The sequence below is a fragment of the Triticum urartu genome, chromosome 3A, assembly GCF_056163025.1.
Source record: "Triticum urartu cultivar PI428250 chromosome 3A, HENAU_Tu73, whole genome shotgun sequence".
NCBI lineage: Eukaryota > Viridiplantae > Streptophyta > Magnoliopsida > Poales > Poaceae > Triticum > Triticum urartu.
Window position 1 is genome coordinate 199,365,456 of NC_141875.1, and position 11,586 is coordinate 199,377,041.

The window sequence follows — 11,586 nt, forward strand, 5'->3', positions numbered from 1 at the left end:
CTCGAGAGCTCTAGACTTGTTTGTCTAACCCTAACTTATCAAACTTGTGAAAACCTGTCCCTCTTGGGGTGCCCTGCCCTTCCTTATATATGTTGAAGGGGCGGCTTACATGACTAGTCCTATTAGGATTAGGATTACTCTATTACAAGTGGAGTCCTAGTCTTGCTTCCTTTGTAAGGGGATATTCCTTATGATTTCCTCTTAAGTCAGCCTACCATAACTTAAGCTGGCCTTCCTTGAACTGCCTACTGGGCCTCCGGGTCTTGTCGCTCCTCTAACCCACCGGCCGGGTCATCAATGAGTCACCTGGCTCGGCCGGGTCATCAGTGAGTGGAGAGATCCGGGCGGGTCACTTAGTGAGTCGCCAAGTCAGGGCGGGTCACCAGTGAGTCACCAAGTCCGGCCGGGTCATACATCCAGTCGGGTCATACCGCGGGGTATATCCCTAACAATATAACCATCCCTTAACATGCAACGAAGAATCACTCCAAAGTTCTTATCTAGCGGAGAACATAAGAAGAAATCGTTTGTAGGGTACGAAACCACCTCGAAGCTATTCTTTCTGATCGATCTATCCAAGAGTTCATACTAAAGTAACACCAAATAATTTCAGATTCATAATACTCCATCCAACACAAGGAACCTCAAAGAGTGCCCCAAGATTTCTACCGGAGAAACAAAAGACGAGAACGTGCATCAACCCCTATGCATAGATTACCCCAATGTCACCGTCGGAATCCGCAAGTTGAATGCCAAAACACATATCAAGTGAATCAATATGATACCCCATTGTCACCACGAGTATTCATATGCAAGACATATATCAAGTGCTCAAATCCATAAAAGTATTCAATCCGATAACAACGAAATCTCAAAGGAAAAACTCAATTCATCACAACAAGATAAAGAGGGGAAAATATCATATGATCCGACTATATTAACAAAGCCCGCGATACATCAATATCGTGACATCTCAAGAACACGAGAGAGAGAGAGATTAAACCCATAGCTACTGGTACAAACCCTCAGCCCCGAGGGTGGACTACTCTCTCCTCATCGTGGTGGCCGCTGGGATGATGAAGATGGCCATTGGTGATGATTCCCCCTCCGGCAGAGTGCCGGAACATGGTCTAGATTGGTTTTTGATGGCTACAGAACCTTGCGGCGGCGGAACTTCTGACTAGGGTTATCCCTGGGGTTTTGGAATATTTGGTGATTTATAGGGCAAAGAGGGGGTGCGGGAGGCCACCGAGGTGGGCACAACCCACCTGGGCACGCCTGGGCCCCCAGGAGCTCCTTGGTGGGTTGTGCCCCCCTCGGGGCACCCCCAGGTGCTGCTCTGGCCCGTTGGATGTCTTCTGGTCCATAAAAATTCCACAAAAAGTTTCGCGGTGTTTGGACTCCGTTTGTATTGATTTCCTGCGATGTAAAAAACAATAAAAAACAGCAACTGGCACTGGGCACTGGGTCAATAGGTTAGTCCCAAAAAATGATATAAAGTTGTTATAAAATGATTGTAAAACATCCAAGAATGATAATATATTGGCATGAATACTTCATAAATTATAGATACATTGGAGACGTATCGGTGCCCGCTCCCAACCCAGGGAGCGATTAGTCTTCGTCCCCCACCTCATTCAAGGCCTACGGTTCCCGCTGGCCCGTGATGATGTTCTACTAAGGGCCCGACTTCCACTACATGGCCCCGAACTCCGTCCTCCACCTTGCCTCATTCATCATGGTCTGCCATGCCTTCCTCCGCATAGAGCCACACTTCAGCCTATGGATGAACATCTTCTGCGTCAAGCCGAGGTCTAGCAGCTCTAATCGGGCGGAGTGCGGTGGGGCCATGTTCAGTAAGAACCAGAATGCCGACTGGTTCAAAGGCACCTTCATGGAGACGGTGAAGGAATGGCAACGCAAGTGGTTTTATATCACTGAGTCGCTAGCCCCCGGCCAGACCGAAGTCTCAGCCTTTTTGGCTGGCCCCCCAAGGAAGCTCAAGTCCTAGAGAGAAGGGCATCGTCTGGGGGAACCCAAAGGAGGTGGAGACACTGATCAAGAAGATCAAGTGGTTGTTAAAAGGATCGAGAAGAGGTATCTAGAGGGGGGTGATTAGACCCTCAACAAGCAAAAGTAGCAGTTTTTAAATTCTTCAAGTTGAGGTGGAGTTTTAGCACAAGATTAAGCATTCACAATACATTTCAAGCAAGCATGGCAAGAGTATATGAGCAGCGGAAAGTAAAACTTGCAAGTTGCAAGAAAGTAGAAGGATGGGATTGGAGTGTGCAAACACAATTGCAGACACGGAGATTTTTGGCGTGGTTCCGATAGGTGGTGCTATCATACATCCACGTTGGTGGAGACTTCAACCCACGAAGGGTAACGGTTGCGCGAGTCCACAGAGTGCTCCACACACGAAGAAGCAACCATGTCTATCCCACCATGGCCATCGCCCACAAAGGACTTGCCTCACTTGGGTAGATCTTCACGAAGTAGGCAATCTCCTTGCCCTTACAAACTCCTTGGTTCAACTCCACAATTTTGAAGGAGGCTCCCAAGTGACACCTAAGCAATCTAGGAGACGCCACTCTCCAAAAGGTAATAGCTGGTGTGTTGATGATGAACTCCTTGCTCTTGTGCTTCAAATGATAGTCTCCCCAACACTCAACTCTCTCTCTCTCTCTCACACAGATTTGGCTATGGTGGAAAGATGATTTGAGTGGAAAGCAACTTGGGGAAGGCTAGATATCAAGATTATTGTGGTTGGATTGGAATGTCTTAGTCTCAACACATGAGTAGGTGGTTCTATATCAAAAAAAATGAGTAGTGGAAGTGTAGGCATGTTCTGATGGCTCTCTCTTGAATAGAGAAGGCGGTGGAGGGGTATATATAGCCTCCACACAAAATCTAATCATTACACACAATTGACCCAACTTGGTCAGACCGAATAGGTGAACTCGGTGAGACCTATTCAGTTCAAAATGTGAACGTTAGGATTCTCGGTGGGACCAACATGATCAACTCGGCGGGACTGATGTGCTAGGGTTAAGGCAAAACCTCATCTCGGTGTGACCGATTGCATGAACTCGGTGGGACCGATTTCAGCAATGAGCAAGCAGAGAGTTGGTCAGGCAAACTCGGTGGGACCGATTGCACATTTTGGTGAGACCGAGATAATTACAGTAGGCAACAGAGAGTTTGCAAGCCCATCTCGGTGAGACCGAGATCCTATCGGTGAGACCGAATTGATTAGGGTTTCTGGCAGTGGCTATGTCATGTGAACTCGATGGCGCCGGATAGATCAAATCGGTGGGGCCGAGTTTGACTTTAGGTTTAGGACATATTGGGTTTTGAGAAAGTGGTTGAGGGCTTTGGAGCATATCACTAAGCATTTTGAGCAAGTAGATCATTAAGCAACACCTCATCCCCTTTTAATAGTATTGGCTTTTCCTTTGGACTCAATGTGATCTTGGATCACTAAAATAGAGATGAAGAGTCTTGAGCTCTTGCCAATCTCTGTTCTTAGCATCTTGAAGGGGTTCCACATCCTCTTGTCCATGCCACGCCTCTGTTGAACTTTCTGAAATATACTAGATGAAAATATTAGTCCAACAAGAGATATGTTGACATTAATTACCAAAATCACCCAGGGAGCACTTGTGCTTTCAATCTCCCCCTTTTTGGTAATTGATGACAACATACATCAAAGCTTCAGATAAAGATACGAAGAGTAATAAGTAAAGCTTTGGAAAGACATGTAACATGCATTGGCTCCCCCCTACATGTATGCAATCATGTGAAGATAGACTATGAAAGCATGTGAATGCATAGGCATGTCAGAGCTAGCAATGAACTACATGTATCTTGGCTATATGCATCAGAGTAAATGATGTAGATAAATTAAGTGTACCTTCATGTTCATGAGTCCTTATTGCAAACAATATGTACATCAGCAAGATATCATCATGTACATGAGTGTGATGCATATACTTACCTTGTGGTCTTGAGCTGACTTTCGAAGAGGTGAACTTGAGAAAATAGGGTTAGATAACACAAGAACACCTACTGATCAAAGCAAGTCGAGAAAACCACAAGAGTACCAAGACTGGGATGACATGTAGTGAGTGAGTACTTAGTACTCTATTTGAATATAGACATGTCCCCAATGATTAAAGATATGCAATGAATTCCAAAGATTTTCTTCCCTTAGATATGAACTCTTTCTCCCCTGAATCAGATATTGGATAATGGGAGAAGGTAGGGAAAGAGAAAATCAGAACAAAGGAAAGACAAGCAAGACAATCATAAATCATAACATATATTAACATGTCTTTCCCCTCTTAAAGACATGTTACGTCTCTCCTCTATGGTTTATAGACATCTGGAGAAGTTAAAGTATGCTTTCTCTCCTATGTGATAAGCTTTGATGTGCTCTCTCTCTCCCCCTTTGACATCAATTTCCAAGAAGGGATTTTCTGGAGCATGAGTCAAATAGGTTTGGTCCTTGAGTCACAGTACAAAGAAACATGTAGTCTAAGATGCTAGTAGAGGAAAAGAATCATCAAGCGGAGCTGGAGAATAAATGACAATTGTAATGGCAAAATGTTTTCTCACTAGTGAAATCGTTAACACTGATCCTTTTTCATCGGTGACACCGAGTGGGCAGTGTCATAGATGATGCATATCGGTCAGACCGGGTTAGTCCTTGTTGGTTGTACCGCTGAACAATCTACATTGTGTTATTGCAGTTCGGTCTAGCCGATAGACAGAAATCGGTGAGGCCGAGTTCAATACATAGGAAATTTTTGGTCATCTCAGCTCACTTGGCAAATTAAATCTCACAAGGATTTGCAAGGAATTAACTGAAGAATTTACAATGAATTAGGTGCAGAGAATGCAGAGAAAAGAAAAGAAATCTAGATGAAGTTTTTTTGAAAGGGGAACAAACAAGCAAGAATCAAGTGCAAGAACATAAACAAACACTAGAGAACTTCATCTATAAAGGGTCGGCGACAAAGTCACCTATGTTAGAGTATATTGACTAAGGAGTCAAGTGATAACACTTGATCGTAGGTCATACTCATCGTTTAAGCTCAAAATGGGGTTACCATTTTTCGTTTAAGCATTTTGATGTATTCTCATCTTGTTGAGCTTCTCATCTTGTTGAGCTGCTTTGACCCATGACTTGGGGTAAAGCTTCTCTAAGATGGAATGACATACCTTGGGTGGTGGTGTTGATCTCGATCATGTAGTCGATCTTGTGTTGGATGCTCAAGGTTGATGTAGTTCATCAAGAGTTGGGAGCACCGCTTGTAGTTTGTTTTCATCTTCCTACATGGGTTAGTTTTTCAAGGAAGAGCACTTGTGTATTCAAAATGACATTCATGAAATTTGATACCAAACGAGATTTGATATATTGAAATTGTCAAAGGATATGTTGGAAGGATTCATGCTTCCTTGTCTTCAACCACCATATTATAGAGACTTGGTGATGTAGAGATTGCTCAAGATGTGAGTAAGTTGCAATCTCACATACTTGGGTTCATCCAAGTACATACAAGGGATAGATGACATGGAAGGGTACACGTATAGGTCCAAGACATATGATCATCATCATAAGAGAAATATCAAGGATTAGTCAAAGGCTCATGCCTTGCATGTATCCAAATGGAGTTTCTAATCCAAGTTTGAGGCATCAATGATGTTCAATTCATCTCTCAAATGAAAAAAATTACTTTCTCATCAAGAGGTTTGGTGAATATATCCGCCAATTGCTTATCAGTACAAACATTCTTAAGATCGATATCTCCTTTAGCAACATGATCTCGAATAAAATGATGACGAACTTTGATGTGCTTAGTTCGATAATGTTGCACGGGATTGTGAGCAATCTTAATAGCACTTTCATTATCACAAAGCAATGGAACATGTTTCACATATATCCCATAATATTTAAGAGTCTGGGTCATCTAAAGTAATTGATCACAACATGAACCGGCGACAATGTATTCTTATTTAGCGGTGGATAGGGATACCGAGTTTTGTTTCTTGGAGGACCAAGACACAAGAGATCTACCAAGAAATTGACAAGTACCCAAAGTGGACTTTCTATCAACCTTGTGACCGGCATAGTCTGAGTCAGAGTAGCCAACAAGATCAAAACAAGACCTCTTAGGATATCAAATGCCAAAGTTTGGTGTATGAATTAAGTATCTCACTATCCTTTTCACAGCCTTTAGATGACATTCCTTAGGGGCCACTTGATATCGTGCACACATGCACACACTTAGCATAATATCGGGACAGGAGGCACATAGATATAACAATGAACCAATCATAGAGCGGTAAACCTTTTGGTCAACCAGTTTGCCATCCTTAGCCAAGTCAAGATGTCCACTTGTAGGCATGGATGTTTTCATACCTTTGCTTTCTTGCATGTTGAACTTCTTGAATAAGTCTTTGGTATACTTTGTTTAGGAAACAAAGGCACCCTCCTTAGTTTTCTTGATTTGCAAACCAAGAAAGAACTTGAGTTCACTCATCATAGACATATCAAACTTCTCCGACATTAGCCTTTCAAACTTTTCACTAAAATGAGGGTTAGTAGAACCACATATGATATCATCCACATAAATTTGGCACACACATAATTCTCCATTAACCCTTTTGGTAAAAAGTGTAGAATCAATTTTATCAATCTCAAAGCCTTTTTCAATAAGAAACTTAGTCAAGCATTTATACCACGCTCTAGGAGCTTGTTTAAGACCATAAAGAGCTTTGTGAAGTTTGTAAACATGATCAGGTTTCTTGGGATTAACAAAGTCAGGAGGTTGTTTAACATAAACTTCCTCCTCAATTTCACCATTTAGAAAAGCACTTTTAATGTCCATTTGATATAGAGTAGTTTCATGGTGATTGGCATAAGCAAGTAAGATGCGTATGGACTCAATTCTAGCAACGGGGGCATATGTCTCACCATAGTCCATACCTTCGACTTGAGTGTAGCCTTGGGCGGTGAGACGGGCCTTGTTGTGTACAACTTGTCCATCTTCATCTTTCTTATTCTGAAACACTCATTTGGTTCCAGTGACATTTTGGTTGTTGTCTGGCCTTTCTACCAATGTCCACACTTGGTTCCTCTCGAAATTGTGTAGCTCTTCATGCATGGTGTTCACCCAATTCGGATCATCAAGAGCTTCTTCAACCTTCATAGGTTCAATACTAGATATGAATGAGTAATGTTCACAAAAGTTAGCCAAACAAGTTTTAGAGCGAGTAATTCTCCCAGTTTGAATATCATCAAAGATTTGTTCGACAGGATGATCTCTTGAAACTCTTGCTCTAAGTCGTGAGAGCTTTTGTTTGGGTTGGGGTGGAACATCCTCTTCATCATCTTGTTCTTCCTCTTGGACTTTTTATTGTTGTTGTTGTTGTTGTTGTTGTTGTTGTTGTTGTTGTTCTCTTGTGAAGGTGGAGAAGGATTTGATGAGGTTCATCTTGGTGTACTTCCTCGTTTCCTTCATCTTGACGTGTTCCACTTGTGGATACCTCCAAGTCAACTTGTGGTTCACCTTGTCGTGAGGTTGAGTCTTCCACTTGAATGGACGAGGTACTCTCCTTCACCTCCATTGGGCGAATCTTGCCAATAGAAAAGTCTTGGATTGCTTCTGAGGGATCTTTATCTCCTAGATCAATTGGCAATTGCTCTACTTGCGAGCCGTTAGATTCATCAAACTTCACATCTACCGTCTCTTCAACCTTACGGGTGAAATTGTTGTAGACACGGTAAGTGTGAGAGTTTGAGCCATAACCGAGTAGGAAACCTTCATGAGATTTAGGAGCAAATTTCGAATGACGATGCTTATCAAGAATTTAGCACTTTGAGCCAAATACTCAAAAGTATCCAACTTGGGGTTTGTTACCGGTGAGAAGCTCGTATGCCGTCTTGCCGAGAATCTTGTGAAGATATAGACGATTAGTTGCATGACAAGCTGTCTCAACCGCTTGCACCCAAAAGTGTTTTGGCATCTTGTATTCATCAAGCATTGTTCTTGCCATCTCAATAAGTGTCCGGTTCTTCCTCTCAACAACTCCATTTTGCTGAGGTGTGTACGTAGCCAAGAACTCATGTGAAATACCTTCTTCATCAAGAAAGGTATCCACATTGGCGTTCTCGAACTCCGTTCCGTTGTCGCTGCGAACCTTCTTGACCTTCACTTCAAATTGATTTTGGGTATTCCTAGCGAAGTTCTTGAAGATATTTTGGACCTGCGATTTATCATCAAGAAAGAACACCCATGTAAATCTTGAAAATTCATCGACAATGACTAAACTGAACGAGTTACCACCGAGACTCTTGTAGGCGTTGGGACCAAAAAGATCCATATGAAGTAGCTCGAGCGGTCTTCTTGTGGTCATAATGTTTTTCATGGGATGGCTTCCTCCAACCTGTTTTCCTGCTTGACAAGCACTGCATAGTGTATCCTTGTCAAATATAACATCTTTAACTCCAAGGATATGATCACCTTTAATAAGCTTATCAAGATTTCGCATGCCCACGTGGCCTAACATTCTATTCCACAACCAACCTTTAGATGATTTAGCAATTAAGAAAGTTCTAGGTTGAGCCTTTTTAGTGAAATCAACAATGTATAGATCACCTCTACGTATACCAGTAAAGACCATATGATGATTATCTCTTCGAAACACTTGACAATCTACTTCAGTAAATAGGAAATTGAAACCGAAATCGGCTAGTCTAGATACGGAAAGTAAATTATATCCAGGAGATTCAACGAGCATAACATTTTGGATGGAGCTGTCATGTGAGATGGCCACCTTACCAAGGCCAACCACCTTACCCTTTGAGTTATCGCCGAAAGTGACATACTTTCGAGGGCCGTCGTTTTCAGCAATCTCATGAAACATATCCTTGTCTTCGGTCATGTGATCGGTACGTCCACTATCAAGAACCCATTCCTTTCCTCCAGCCATGTAGCCGTGAAGGTTAGCCATAAGACCAAAGTGTCTCATAGACTCATCGAGATCAAAGCCACTATCATCAACTTCATCATAGTATCCATGTTCAACATCATCTTGTGATTGATCATCACCTAGAGAGGGTGATTCATTAGATGTATGACCATGGCAATGTTCATTTTTATGAATTCTAATGACTTGAGAGATAATGCTACTAATGACTCGAACATCTCCTTTGGCATGCATAAGGTCACGAAGCTCAAATAGACAATCATCAAATTTAGGATCACTTGGTTTCATTTTATGAAAAACTATGGACTTTTGAAGAATCTCATCTAGATTTTTCAAGGAATAGTCTGGAAACCATTCCTCAAAAATCTCCATATGGTGTAAGCACATTCAAGAGTAGGTAAGCAAACAATCAAATTTCTAGGCAATCCTCTTATGATAAGATCAATAGTTCTAAGATTGCGGATCATGTCAAGAGACTCATCGGGGGTAGGATGCAAGGGATCAATAAGGAGCGCACAAGGGCTAGTAATGTACTTGTTCAAGTGATATTCATTGAAATCTCAAGCATCTCAGTTTTCCAAGCATTATAAAACTCTCCATCAAGCATAGGCACTCTACGTCTAAAACTCCCCATCGTAGACTCATGCATCTTCCTCCAATGGTGATTAAACCAAGGCAATGGAGACCAATGCTCTGATACCAATTGAAAGGATCGACAAGAGGTGTCTAGAGGGGGGTGATTAGACCCTCAACAAGCAAAAGTAGCAGTTTTTAAATTCTTCAAGTTGAGGTGGAGTTTTAGCAGAAGATCAAGCATTCACAATACATTTCAAGCAAGCATGGCAAGAGTATATGAGAAGCGAAAAGTAAAACATGCAAGTTGCAAGAAAGTAGAGGGATGGGATTGGAGTGTGCAAACGCAATTGGAGACATAGAGATTTTTGGCGTGGTTTCGATGGGTGGTGCTATCGTACATCCACGTTGGTGGAGACTTCAACCCACGAAGGGCAACGGTTGCGCAAGTCCACGGAGGGCTCCACCTGTCAGTGTACAAACCGGCAGATCTCAGGTAGGGGGTTCCGAACTGTGCGTCTGAGGATCAAAGGTAACAAGAGACAAGGACATAGTGTTTACCCAGGTTTGGGCCCTCTTGATGGAGGTAATACCATACGTCCTGCTTGATTGACTTTGATGAGTATAGGGGTTACAAGAGTTGATCTACCATGAGATCGTAATGGCTAAAACCTAGATGTCTAGCCTGTATGATTATGATTGCCTCTACGGACTAAACCCTCCGGTTTATATAGACACCGGAGGGGGCTAGGGTTGTACAAAGTCAGTTTACAGAGAAAGGAATCTTCATATTCGCACGCCAATCTTGCCATCCACGCAAAGGAGAGTCCCTTCCAGACATGGGGAAAACTCTTCCGTCTTGTATCTTCATGGCCCATCAGTCCGACCCATGTTACATAGTCCAGACGCCCGAGGACCCCCTGATCCAGGACTCCCTCAGTAGCCCCTGAACCAGGCTTCAATGATGATGTGTCCGGCGCGCAGAGTGTCTTCAACATTGCAAGGCGGGTTCCTCCTCCGAACACTTCAAAAATAGCTGATCCATGTTAACTATATCCGGCTCTACTTAACAGTTACAACCCACTTCCACAAGGTATAACACTTAGTTAAAAAACATAATATGTCTTTACTGACAACTTTGCTAGCGAGACATTACGTCCAACCTTTCATTATTTCGAATCGTTTTTCAATTTCCATTTCGCATTTCGAGACGCAACCTCTGGTGACACGTCTTGTCAGAACAGAGATCGTGTCCTCTTATCACGGGATTCTCATCAATACGGGCCTGGGTAATCCAACCGTGCTGTCCGCACAACCCATTGGGAATAGGCGAGTTTTAAGTCTCGTGGGGGGACGTTCTATATTCACGGCCTTTATAAGGAGATACGAATCCACCTTTTCACCCCACGCCTTCTTCTTCCTTAGCCCATCCGCCCTCGAGCTCCAGCGCCCAAGCTTCGATCCCTTCTGTCCCCAACAAACACTCTAGCCATGTCCGGATCTGGAACACAGGGCAAGTGGATGGCCTCCTCCGTCATGGAGGAGAACATCAAGGAGCTCGAGAAGCGGGGTACTTAGCCAAGGAAATCGCCTATTGGCTTCCGACCAAGAAACAAATTGTCCCTACTCCGGAGCCCCATGAGAGGGTAGTATTCATTCCTCATTTCCTTCGCGGACTAGGGTTTCCCCTCCATCCTTTCGTCCACGGCCTTATGTTCTACTATGGGCTAGATTTCCATGATCTAGCTCTGAATTCCTTCCTCAACATCTCGACATTCATCATCGTATGTGAAGCATTCCTCCGCATCCCTCCCCACTTCGGCCTATGGCTCAAGGTCTTCAATGTGAAGCCAAAGGTGGTGGATTGTCAACACGCGGAGTGCGGCGGCGCCATGGTGAGCAAGCTTCCCAGCGTCACTTGGACGAAAGGCACCTTTGTGGAGACCGTGAAGGGGTGGCAGCAGGGGTGGTTCTATGTCACGGAACCCTGTGACACCACGTGGGCCGCTCCTCCCGAGT